This window comes from Heliangelus exortis, chromosome 5 (genome assembly GCF_036169615.1).
Source record: "Heliangelus exortis chromosome 5, bHelExo1.hap1, whole genome shotgun sequence".
NCBI lineage: Eukaryota > Metazoa > Chordata > Aves > Apodiformes > Trochilidae > Heliangelus > Heliangelus exortis.
The window spans coordinates 61940-74528 of NC_092426.1; the positions used below are offsets into that span (position 1 = coordinate 61940).

At 39.9% G+C, this 12589-nt stretch overlaps 1 long non-coding RNA gene across 1 annotated transcript in view; it reads right to left on the reverse strand.

Moving 5' to 3' along the window:
* Positions 1-12253, reverse strand: part of LOC139796736 (uncharacterized) — a 54651-nt gene extending 42398 nt beyond the window's left edge. The window contains exons 1-2 of the long non-coding RNA XR_011726133.1: positions 12118-12253; positions 6836-6955 (exon numbers count right to left, since the gene is read on the reverse strand). This is a non-coding gene — a long non-coding RNA (uncharacterized lncRNA). The remainder of the gene's footprint in view (positions 1-6835; positions 6956-12117) is intronic.
* Positions 12254-12589: the final 336 nt, after the last annotated feature.

Genomic DNA, 12589 nt, shown 5'->3' on the forward strand with positions numbered 1-12589 from the left:
GGCCACGCAGGCCAGCGCTGACATGGACACAGAGCACTCGTACTGACACAAACAGTGCTAAACGCCTGGTCCTGGTGCCCTCTCTGGCTTATCAGGATGAGAGTCCTTTAGAAGGAAATATCCCATGCTGTACACATACATTATATTCTGTACATGCACACATACATGTGCTATGTGTATCCCCCTAGCAGCTTTGCTTAGTCTGCCCAGGAGCTCACCCTGGATCCCAGTGTCCCCAGCTGCTGCCACCTTTGCCATGAGCCCCCGAGGCTGCAGCTCCAGCCCAGCTGCTGCTGCACCCCATCTCTCACAGAGCTGGACAGGAGTACCCTGCTCCTTCTGGTTGCCAACTCATCCAGGTGCCTCTCCCTCAGACACATGTCTCCTAGGCCACACCACCTACTCAGTGTCTGGTCTGTTTTCCTGAATAATTACAACAATGTTACTGAAGCACTGCTGTAAAAGGGATGCTTTTACTTTCATATGTTTCAACTTGTGTAATTAATATGTATGAACATGAAACAATTTCCATCTATTATAATACTTCCATTGTTCTTTTAAAATTATGAGAAAACCCTGTTGTATTTGGTCAGGCCTAACAGTCTGGTAACTGCTCTAGCAAAGTGCAACAGTACTACCTTCCTTCTGCAGGCTTCCAGTGGGAGAACATCTTTGCGTACAGTCTGAGAGTGGTCCCACAGGAATTCTGCATGGAAATGCGTTTGAGGATTACAGCACTAATCTCTTGTTTTCCTGCAGCAGCAAACAGTTACTCTGTTTCTCAGATCTGTACAAGCTCCCAGTCTATGCCTGTCCGAAGGGTTTGTAAGTTATGGAAAAAACAAAGTGTCTGGACAATGTTCTCAGTCATACAGTTTAATTTTAGGTAGTCCTGTGTAGCAGGGAGCTGGACTTGATGACCTTATTGGTCCCCCCCAACTTGAGATATTCTATGATTCTATGATTCTGTGATCCATGTTCTCCAGAGATGAGCAACTCATTAAAAGGCAGGGTCAGATTCCTAAGCTTAGCAGGAAGACTCATTAACATCCTCAAGACAGCCATGCTGTGCTGCATGGACAATAGAAGTGAAGAAGAAAGCACAAATAGTCTTCAGACTCAGTGAAAAGAACAGTAAGGTTATAATCTGAAACAAGTGCTTTTTACAATAATGTGGAAATCCACATTAAATTAACTACATGATTATTTTTTACTTTGAAAATAGATGAAAGGCGCATGGAAGACTTAATTTTTCTCTGTAGCTCAAGATGGAATCAAAGCAAGACAACATGCCTAGCAACAATGGAAAATTAGGGCTACCTTTGGTTTGACAGGACAGTCACCAGCTGCATACCCTGCACTACACCAATGTTTTATGTAAAACCATACACAGCAATTACTCACTGAGTGGGTTGCTTTTTTGTGTGATATATGAAGCCATAAAAAGCAGGTCCTGCCCAGGTTTCAGATGATAAGCAGCCAAAGGTTAGGTTTCAGATCTAATAGACTCTAAATTAGTCCTGCTGACAAATGATTGATTTCCCAATAACTCTCTGGACAATGGAGAATGCACATATCCATATTTTGGTTTATTCCAGCCTCCAGAGCCTGCCGATTGACCCTTGTCAGGCTTGCTGACCAGGTGAATTTGTCTTGCGCTAGAAGCAAGCAGCAACGCCAGGCAGTGGGGGCGATGCAGCTGCAGCAGCAGGGTGTGGTCTGGCCTGGCTGCAGCCATGAGCCCCCAGGCCCAGCTCAGTTCACTCTGTGCTGAAAGGCGTGAGGGCTCAGTCAGCACCCAACACGGGGGATATGCAGAGGACAGCTCTCTGGAAAACAGGTTTGGGGTTTTTTTCTCCAGTCCACAGCAAAATGGAGCTGCTCACATTCCACAGTGCTCGCTTTGCATGTCAGAATCCAGCAGCTTGTCTGAATATTTCTCTAGACAGAAAAATATTTCAGGCTCTCAGATAAATGCATTCCCTTGGTATTTTTTTTATCTGTGCTTCTGCCTAGCACCAGATTTCTGGATTCTGTATTTATTTATTGTATTAATTATACGTGTAACTATTGGCCTTTTGCTTGAACATAAAAAAACCTTAAATAAGACTTAAAAACAGAGTGGAGACAGATTGGTAACTGCAAACATGCCAGCACAACGATCTGGTGTTACTGCTGCTCAGGGTCAAAACCTGACCTCACCACAGAGATCTGCTGAAGTGCAAGAGCCTTCCCTGGTGCTGCACATAACATCTCTGCTAAATTCACCATGTCTTGCAGCCATGGCACAAATTCAGGAAGTTTAGTGACAAGAAATTGCAAAGATGAGAAAAAGCAGCAACTGAATACAGAATCACAAGACTCCTAAACACTGTCTTTGAAGTAAATTTTTGGAGAACACTTGAGTTTTGGAGTGTCTGAAGTTATACCTTAGTAAAATAAATGCAGAAAAAAACAGTAAGGACTGAGAATTCAAAAAGGAACAAGGACTTTTTAACAATAAGACTAAAACACAGCAATTTTTAAAAGGAAAAATAAATAAATAAATAAATAATCCCCAGAAGCTCACAAGAAAGAACAAACCATGTTTTATGCTGAATACAAAACCTAAATCATGTTTGGTGTATGTACTTCATTCTAGAGAATCTTTCTGTTTTCAGCAAATACGGCAGGGATGTTCCTAATTAGTAAGAACAAGCATTTCCATTTCTGCTCTAAATTTCAGTTGCTCCTGAAATGTTCAGGATTTGTTAACTTTTTTCCTTCTATCTTTTGAGAGTTGAAGGGAAAATTACACCAAATACATTCTGCACCTAATAAAACCAATAATTCTGGACTTATTTTGAGAAATTTTCAAGTTTCCAAGAAACTGAAAAAATTTAAATGCAACCAGCCTTCAGCATGTCACAGTCCCCTGCTGTGTTCCCCAGAGAGATGACTTGTTTTACTTAGCTAGAGGTCCTTTTCTGCATAAATCATCTTTCATCCTCACAGTAACAGCAGCCTGATAAGGAAATGTCTTATCTCTGTTTACACACAGCTATTGCTGAGGAGTAGCAGCAAAAATCTGGCATTGAGGCTTCAAAAGACGTAGTCCATCTGACACCTTTAACAAAGGCTTTGCTATCATGTTTTTCTTTGCAAAATGTTGGCAAGGCACACTCCACTTTAGAACTATGGTTTCACCTTTAACTTACTATTACACATAAGCTCCCTTCCATCTAAATAGGGGATTTCTAGCAGGGTTCTTGCTCATGTCTGCACTAGAAATTTCAGAATATTCCATGAAAAAAATGGCTGATGTTGTTATTGTTGTTGTTATTATTATTAATCAGACTGGAAAGGAGATCATCCAACTCAGTTCATGCAAGTAGTCCCAGTGAGCTCGATTTGGAACACCGTATTGAATCAGGGTGGCTTCTTGAATGACTAATTACACAAACAAATTCTGATTACAATCATGAGTGCTTAATAAAGAGAGAAAATATAGACAACAGCACTTGGCCTGCTAAGTTTTGAAACACTACCTGACTTAGGCTGTCTCCTTGGACATTTTAAGCACTTATTTTTGCATAAGTTAAGATGACCTGTTTGGTTTCTCAAACAAGAGAAAAAAAAATTGTGTTTGTTAAAGAATTATTTCCACCTCAGTTTTATTAATCAGGGAAATAATAATACATGATCAAATTTTTGAATAATTTCTCCATACATTGAAAACATAATTAAACTACAGAAAAGACAAAAAGGATAAATTCTGGCACTATGGGTTCCTTTTTGTGCCTTCTGTATCTTCAAGGCTTCGTGCTGTCCATGTTCTGAACCACTTGGATGCAAACCTTAGTCAGGGAATCTAAGCAATCTATTATATCAGGTACAATTAAAAAAATTGCTTCCTTAGAAAGGATTTACTGTCTCAAAAATTTTCACAGCTCTATTGACTGTGTGCACATACACTCCAGATGATTTCTTAAGGGCTTGGTGAACAGTTATTGGGAAAACAGAGACATGGGTAAACAAATTTGCAACTTCAAACAGATATAAAAGAGCTTATGCTAACCTTGTTGCTCTTGACTAAAGTGCACAGACCTTGCCATGCAACTCTGAAGCCTCATACAGAATCTGTTCGTTGGAGCTTGCAAGGAGCAGGGAACAGCATCAAAGGGCATAACTGGAAACTTTGAGTGTAAACTACTTCCAAAGCATCTGTATGGTTTGATTTTATTTTTACTGTCTTGTTCTTCTGCATCCCAAAGCAGATGACAGGGCTGTGCTTTGTTACTTGAACCCTGCAGCCTGCCAGGGAAGGCAGAGCACTGTTTGTTGCTGTGTGGCTGCCTGAAGAACACAGGTGTCTGGCTTTGGACCTTAGGTTTTGGAACAAGAGACTTCAGGGCTTGCATTGAATACTGTATTGTCCAGTGAAACCACGTATTTTCACCAAAAAAAGTGAATTCATCAGACTTACATATTTTGTAGGAATTATTTTAGAAAAAAATCATAGAAATGTCAGGCAATTTTGATGCAATGGCTTTAAGTAATTTTTTATTCACAGTCTTTCCACAGAACAAACTCAGTTATTTATTCAGGAAGTTCCCTGGTAAGTTAGTTTGCCTTCTGGGCACGCACTTACATGACTCAGGGGACTTTGTGCCCCTATTGTCAGGGGACATTCTTTCAAAAACTGCGTTGCTGTTTAACTTGTTGTTTGACAGGAATGGACATTCCTGTTCCTTGGAAATCATTGGGGATGGAAGTGATTGATAAATGGGATTGGTTTTGTGACATAGGTAACCTTTCATTGTTAGGCTGTTGATAGTACGGTGTTGGGAGAATTTTGGGGAAAAATTGACACGTTAGCAATCCTGAGTATTTAGCTTTAGCCAGAGTGAGCTAAGGGCCTTGAGGCCCAGCTGCAAGGCTACTAAAGATCAGGTATGGGCAAAAGATAAGGGAGTTGGCAGCAGAAAAGAAGAACAACAGGATGGGAAAGCATCGCATAGACAGCACATAAACAGTTGTATTTAACCAGTTAGATAGCGCCCTGTGGCATATGAAGAATGTGTTGTACCAATCAGCAATATGCTTATATTATGTTATCAGCTTGTGTATAAAAGGGCTACTGCTGCTCTCAATAAACGGCAACACTTGGATTATATTGATCTGTGTGTTGTCCACTGCCCTCTTCCCGACAGTATGGAGTTTTTAAGAGCCCATATAATTTCTCACACGAGTTTTTCCAGGAACATGAACATGACTCTCCAAAGGTAGCTTTCTCCAGCTAGGAAGTGTATCCTTGACCACAGGATGGAAAAGTAAATCCTATCAAAAGAAACTTGTGCTGCCAAGATGAAATCACATGCAATGCAACGACCCGCTGCTAGGAGCCTGTCAAAACCCACTTGCTGTTTTGGGCAGCATTCAGCTGCCAGCAGTAAGAATTTGATGGGCCTTTCTTTAACACCTTCAAAGAGCTTTAAACAGCTCCAAAGCCTAACTGAGGAAAACACTGGGGAGGAAAAGCATGAATGCAAGTCAGAAAGAAACAAGTGTCTTGCGAACAGGCTTCTCTGAAGCTCTATGATGGCCACAGAAAAACAGTGGAAGTGCTTTGAACATACCTTTTTTCCAGTCTCTATTACATTCAGTACTACTTAACTCATAATTCTCTGTCATAGGACAAAATAATTGTTGTGGAAAAGCAGCTGCATATAGATTCTTCTACTGATGTGACTGCAATTGAAATGACTAAGAATTTATCACTGATTATTAGTGTTGCCCAGTTATGCCTCTCACTCAATCATTGCCACATGTGGAACCTTTACTTGTGCTATATAATCACAAGGGACAAGAAAGAAAAAACATCACAGTCGTACAATATAAAATTGTAAAACAGAAAATGTAAAATGAAAAAATAGAAAATGTATATGCTTTGGCTGACATCATTGTGAGCTCCTGATTAAGAAAGATATAATAGACTTATTGTGGGAAAACAGATCCCTTGCACCATAATTCTGGAGTTCACACTGCCTTGTGTATCTGAACTAATCATAAGTTTCTAGTTTACTATGTTTCCTTTGCATTTCCTAACCTAACCTAATACTCAAATGTTCTTATTAAAAGTTAACTTTATTAATTAACAAATTAAACTTTTGTAGATTGGATACAATCTTGTTATTTTCATAAAGAACCACCCCCATAATTTGTAGTAAATACCTGCAATCTAAAATCTATGCAGAAAATTATGGAAAACCACAACAACCCTCCCAGGCTGGCAGCTATCTCTTTATAAATAGTAATCTTTCCATGGTACCTTAGGGACTTTTGTAGTTGCCTGAAGAGTTTGGGTTACTGATATTTTAGTTATATCTTTCCCTCTGCAGATTCCCAGAGGAATATGCTTTTGCCTCTGAGAGGAAGAGAAAAACAAGCCCGTGGTGGAAAGCAATAGCTGCTTAACCAAATGTCATAAAAGAAGGCTGTCAAGCCCTCCTCCTGGTACTTCATCATACAACAAAACATTCACTTCAATTCTTTTGTGAAAAACCTCACAGCTTCATCACGACAGTGTGTGGACCCAGGCCCTGCTGCTCCTGTGGGTGGCTGGGGTGTGCTGGCTGGAGCGGTGGGGGTGCCTCGGGGCGTCCTTCCCTCTGCACCGGGGACAAACCCAGGGAATTCAGAGAAATTCAGGAACAGTTTCCTGAAGCAAGGAGGAGCTCTGGTAGGTGTAATGTCACAATAAGCCCAGTGCACTGCAAGTCAGACAGGTAGGCACTGCAAGTCAGACAGGTAGGTTCTGCACAACTCAAATGAGTGAGTGAGGAAGATAATCTACCTTATTTTCTCTTTTGACAGCGTGGGACAGAGCAGGGCAGGATGCTGCATCCTCATGGTGTGTAGGCAGTCTCCACCCACCCTGGTACACAGGGTGAGTCTCAGCTGGCTTTGTCTCCTGCTGGTGATCATAACACAAACACAAAACAAAAAAAAAAAAAAAAAAGAGTTTAATGCCTGTATACGTACATCTGAATGTACAACATCTTTTACAGTTTCACTGTTATAATCATTCACAAATGCAACAGCATGTAGTTGGGATCCCACTCAAGTTCAATTCGGATTTTGAAAAAAATTTTCCTAATATAAATAATTTCAAAGATTCTAATTCTGAGATAAAAAAAGGAATTAATATTGTACTAAAATCCTATAATGCTTCCAAAGTTAAAAAAATAATCTAAAATTTTCTTTCCACGTTTAATTCTAAATTTCAAAGAAAGTGATAGCATGACTTGCACCTTTTGTAGCCTCTAGCATTATTCCCAGGTATATTAGTCAACAGATTTGATGTAAAAGATGAACCACAGTCTTCACAGGAGTTTGTTTACTAAACAATCAGCCATATGTAAATTACTGACTTCCCATGCCATGGCTAATGGGTTCATGAGGGAGTGTAACTGTTTATGTTTTCATACGATTACTTAAACAAAGCAATTTGCTTTTTAGGAAGGATGTAGAAGTGGTTGAACTTTCTCTTTTGTAGGAAGAAACTTTCTGTGAGAGCAAATGGAGCTAGATTGTGTCGTGACTTTTATGATAAAAAGCAACAGCAAATCTCTTTTGCCCTGTCTGCAAACAGCATTTTGCAGTGTAGACATTGTATGGAAGCCTGTGAATGCAGTCACAGCTGCCATGTTGGGCATGCACAAGGGTGTATGACAATGTGGCAAGTCCTGTGGCTTTTCCCATGCAAACCATGTATGCACGAGAGACATTCTAAAAAACTGTATCCAAATTTTAGCCTTCTGTATAACTAATTTCACATTAAAAGGCAGGTCATGAGATAGCGATGGCCAAGAACTAATTCCACATAGCAGTGTGCAATTATATAGCAGAACAACAGCTCATTTAAAAATAAGATATCCATAATTTGATGCATTATTTACTTGTCTTTATTTATAGTTTGTTGTGTTACAAACCATTTTATCATTCTGTTTTAGGTCATTATGCAAATATTTGATTTCACTTTCCAGCCTCCTGGGGAAAAAAAACCCAACAAACCAAACACCTTGTTTGCATGGTAATGTCAGCTTTTTTCCTGTGAAAAAATTTATATAGCAATTAATTACAAATTAACTGTGAACTGACAAAGCCATCATCAACAGTGCAAAATCATTAGCCCTCCATGATGTAGGGTAGATGTCTCTACTGAACTATCTGCATGCCAGCTGCTTCTCCTCTGCCCATACCCGAAAGAAAATGTATGAAATTCAGTGCCACTTACATGGGACTTGCACTGATTATCTGTAATGGAACAAACTTCACTCCAAGGGAGAAAAGCAGCTCATGTAATAAAGAGCAACACATCTCTTTCCATAAATCAGTTTTTAAGTAACCTGCTGATAATTCCTTATTTCATTTCCTCTTTCAGTCTGGAGACATGACACTGAATGCTGATGAGATATTTGTCCTAAATGCTGATGTGTATTTTGGATAACTAATCTGGGTTGCTAACTTCATTTAAAAAAAATGACCGGAATGTGTATTTTAAAAATCTCTGTGTCCTGGCACAGTATGCCTTTTCTCAAATCATCAGCTAGAATATTCAAGCTCTGAAAATGAGTCTGTGATTGTATCAATGCAAAAGCATCCCTTTCACAGCCTCATGTGGCTGCAATTTTTATTAAAAATGGGTAGTTTTGATCCTCTCTTCTAATTAACTACTAATTGCTTCTGAGCTGGTGATTATTAATATTTCAAATGTTTATTCTCAGAGTATGACCCACCTTTTGGGCACATATTGGTACTTAGCTGATGAACACTAACAACTCTGTGCAACCACAACATCCTAAAGTAGCCACCATGCCTGAAATGGGTGCCATATGCCCTCCTGTGCCTCAGCAACACTTCACTGGGGGGACATTTGCCGACACTGTTGCAGCGTCTCCAGCAGCTTGGAGGGGACAGTGGTGCCTTTGCTTCTCTCTGTTGCAAGGAAATGTTGCTTGGGCAGCTGGTGCTGTGGCATCTCAGGCCTTTGGGACAGGATCTCTCAGGGAGGGATGGTCCTACCATTCCTGGAGCAGCACTGACTCCATCTGAGTAGCAGCCCAGCTGCTCTGAGCTGAGACAGCTCAGGCCATGCTAGCCCTGGTGCATCTGCCACCCTGCAGGGATGGCTGCTCAGGAGCTGTGTTATGGTTCAGCTTGATCCACATAAAAACAATTCACTTATCATCTGCTGTCACACTAGCAAACACTGCACAGCATCATTTCATAAAATGCATTGGATCCAGTTAAAGAAATATCGTAGGATCATAGACTGGTTTTGCTTGGCAGGGATCACCAGAAGAAAGATCATCTACTTCACAACCCCCTGCATGGGCAGGGACATCTCCCACTGGACCAGGTTGCTCCATCCCCCATCCAACCTGACCTTGGACTCCTACAAGGAGAGGGCAGCCACAACCTCCCTGGGCAACGTATTCCAGTGTCTCAGCACCCTCACCCTAATTCCTAGCCTAAATCTGGAATGGATGTAGGGAACTAAATAGGCTCATCAGGTGGTTGTGTCAGCCAAATAAACTTACAGTCAGCCCTCATCCTCATGTCCTTACATAGGATACATTAATGTGGTATCTGTTTCGTCAAAAGGTTAGTTTGGCCCCCAAAAAATAGGGAGCCATAAAACTTTTTAAAAAGTAACTGAATAAACCAAGATGGGTATTTGATCCTTGGAAAAATACTAGCAGAAATGAAATTGTAGAAGACCCTGTGATAAAATTTATATAGCTCAATTTTTAAAATTGTCACCACCACTATGCTCACACTACCTTTATAGTCTGCTTCAATGAGCAAGGTCTTATTTTCTGTTGATTGTTGCACTGCAGAGATTTAGCACCGATTTTTCTTTAGTAGCTTGTGATATGTATTGACAAAGCAAAAAGTCTGGCAAGTGTGAGGTCTTCATACACTTTCTAGTCTATAATGAATAATGTATTTATGTCTTATTAAGTAAAAAAAAAACAGGAATCTTCCTCACATGCCCTTCTATTGCTGTCTCTCTAGATTTTTATATGCTATATACAATTTAAAATAAGAAAATTAGAAGAAGAAATAGATACTTAGATGGAGAGAGAAAGAGAGAGAAATAGAAAGGAATAGGTTTATTGTTTTTTAAATGATTTACAAAAATCAAAATGTTCATTATGTATTTACATGCATATACAATGAACATTATCTGTATATATAACATATTTCTGTGATATTCTGCAGTGCATTTCCATATACGTGTGCATATTTTTTTGATTAAGAACCACCTATAGAAATCTTGTACAGTCAGAGGTATTTTAACTGTAAAGGACAGGTAAAGGCAATCCTGCTGCCTAATCTAGTTAGCAACAGCCTAATCAAATAGTCTTTAATCCCAGCTTTCTTTCTTTGCATGCCTGGAAAACACATTTACTTAACATTTAAAAAGCAAGACATTTCTGACAAATGACATTAATCTCAAACTGCTTAAAATGCAATTTCAGCGGCATAGCCTAACACTTGCAGCATCACAAGTGACAAACCTTCGTATGCCATTAATTCCTTACCATTCTGTGCCCCTCAGATGTTGGCAGCATTGATATACAGAAACCATTCAGGAGACTGTTAAATTAACAGTGGAAATGGAACTGGGTCTGGCAAACAATTTTAAATATTACACATTGTGCAACAAACTGTAAAAAGGGTATAGCTTTCTTCTCTATTGGCTCAGAAGGTTTTTCATTTTTTTGGATGAAAATCACTGAAATTTACTGTAATTTATACCAACAGCCATCTACTTTTCTAGGACAGGATATGTATAGAGATGTAATATATGTGTGTGTTTGTAAATTCATGTTGAATAATTATAAAGTGTTTGCCAACCCAACTTTTATAAAGTGTTTGCTAGCCTAACTTTTATAAAGTATTTTGCTAACCCAATTTTCAGAGTACTAATAATATATCTGCCTCCAACATCGTGAAATAGGCAAACAAGGAATTCGTTAGAATGAAATATAACTGTTCTTTGTGTAACTACAAGGCTTAGGGGAACAAGAAACAAGACATCCACAGTTTCTGTACCTTGAAAATGCTACAATGTATATTTCGTTGTGCTAATCTAAGCTCATTTTGTTGCTCACCACATAGCCTTGCAATTTAAGGTGGTTTTAGTGCTGACCGCAGAGTGTTGCACAGGAAAGAGCGAAGGAGCTCATGTGCAGAATTGAAGGGTAACAAGAGGGGAAACTGAGGCAGACACTGACTTCATCCAACGACCACCAGATGGGGGTCAAAAAGACCCTCAGAGATAAAGTGGGCATGTGCCTTTGAAGGGCGCCTCTTCCAAGAACTAATAGACATAATCCAGCCTATTCCTAGAACAGTCATGAATATGTATTAGAATAGCTATGAATATGTATTAAGGTATGGAATATAAACTCAAACATTAAACTTTACAGTTTGCGTGTGAGTGGAGCGGAGACTCCCCACACACCCAGCGCTGTTTTGCTTATTGCAATTTTATTAATTAAATTAAACCATTAACAGAATAATATTGAGTCTCAGTCATTTATATCAGAGATAAAACTATAAATACAAGCTGAGTACCTCCACAGGATGTATTTTTAACTGATGCTCATGGCTTCTAACATCCATGCATAATATTGAGGCAACTGACATTAGTCAGTTAAAAGCAAAAGAAATGCAGATGAAAAATCTCGAAGTGAACTTGTGTGATCCAATAGCAAAATAAGATTGGCTGTCCTCAACTGTGTAGAGCAAAAACCAGTGGGCGGATATAAGGACTGCTTTAAAAGAAAGATTCCACAGCTGTTTTTGTTTGTTTTGGGTTTCTTTGCATACTACCCTGTTATTCTGAAATTTTAGCCTTACAGCCTTTTTCTGACCACAGAGATGGTGTATCCCTGTAAAGGAACAAAATTTCCCTCTTTGCGAGCAACTAAATCCATATTTTGCTATCTTTACTTTTTTTTTTTTTTCCCCCCCCAGACTGTATGGTTGCAAGTGACTATTAGATATGCTGTAGTTGTCATTTTTCACAAATGCAATTAAAACTCTTTTAAAAAAACTTACGTGGAAGAATGGAGTTAACTCTAACACAACTGCAGCTGTCTCCAGGCAGGATCTGCGGTGTGATACTGTGAGACACTGAAGTAAATTTACGAAGACGCCTTTCAGGAACTGAGCCGATGGCAAAGCATCTCCCCCATGCCAGTGAGGGGCTAAGCCTCCCTCCACCACCTTGGTGCCCAGCGGCCGTCCTGCCTCTGACACCGAGCAGCTGAGGACGAGCTGAGGACTGTAGAAATGCTGATCGAGCAGTGAGAAATGTCCCTGCCTCGTGTATTTCAAACTCCTCCCGCCTGTCCTGAGAGCAAAGCTCCTGCACCTGAGTGTGACCTGGCCTTAAGTTACTGCGTGTGAGGAGGAAGGCCCGGCCCCCCCGGATATGCAATGCAGGTGCTTGCAGTACAGCTCGAGGGTCCTTCCTTACCCAAGTTCCATCTACATGAAACGATCTTAACTTTATCTAACTTTTATTTAT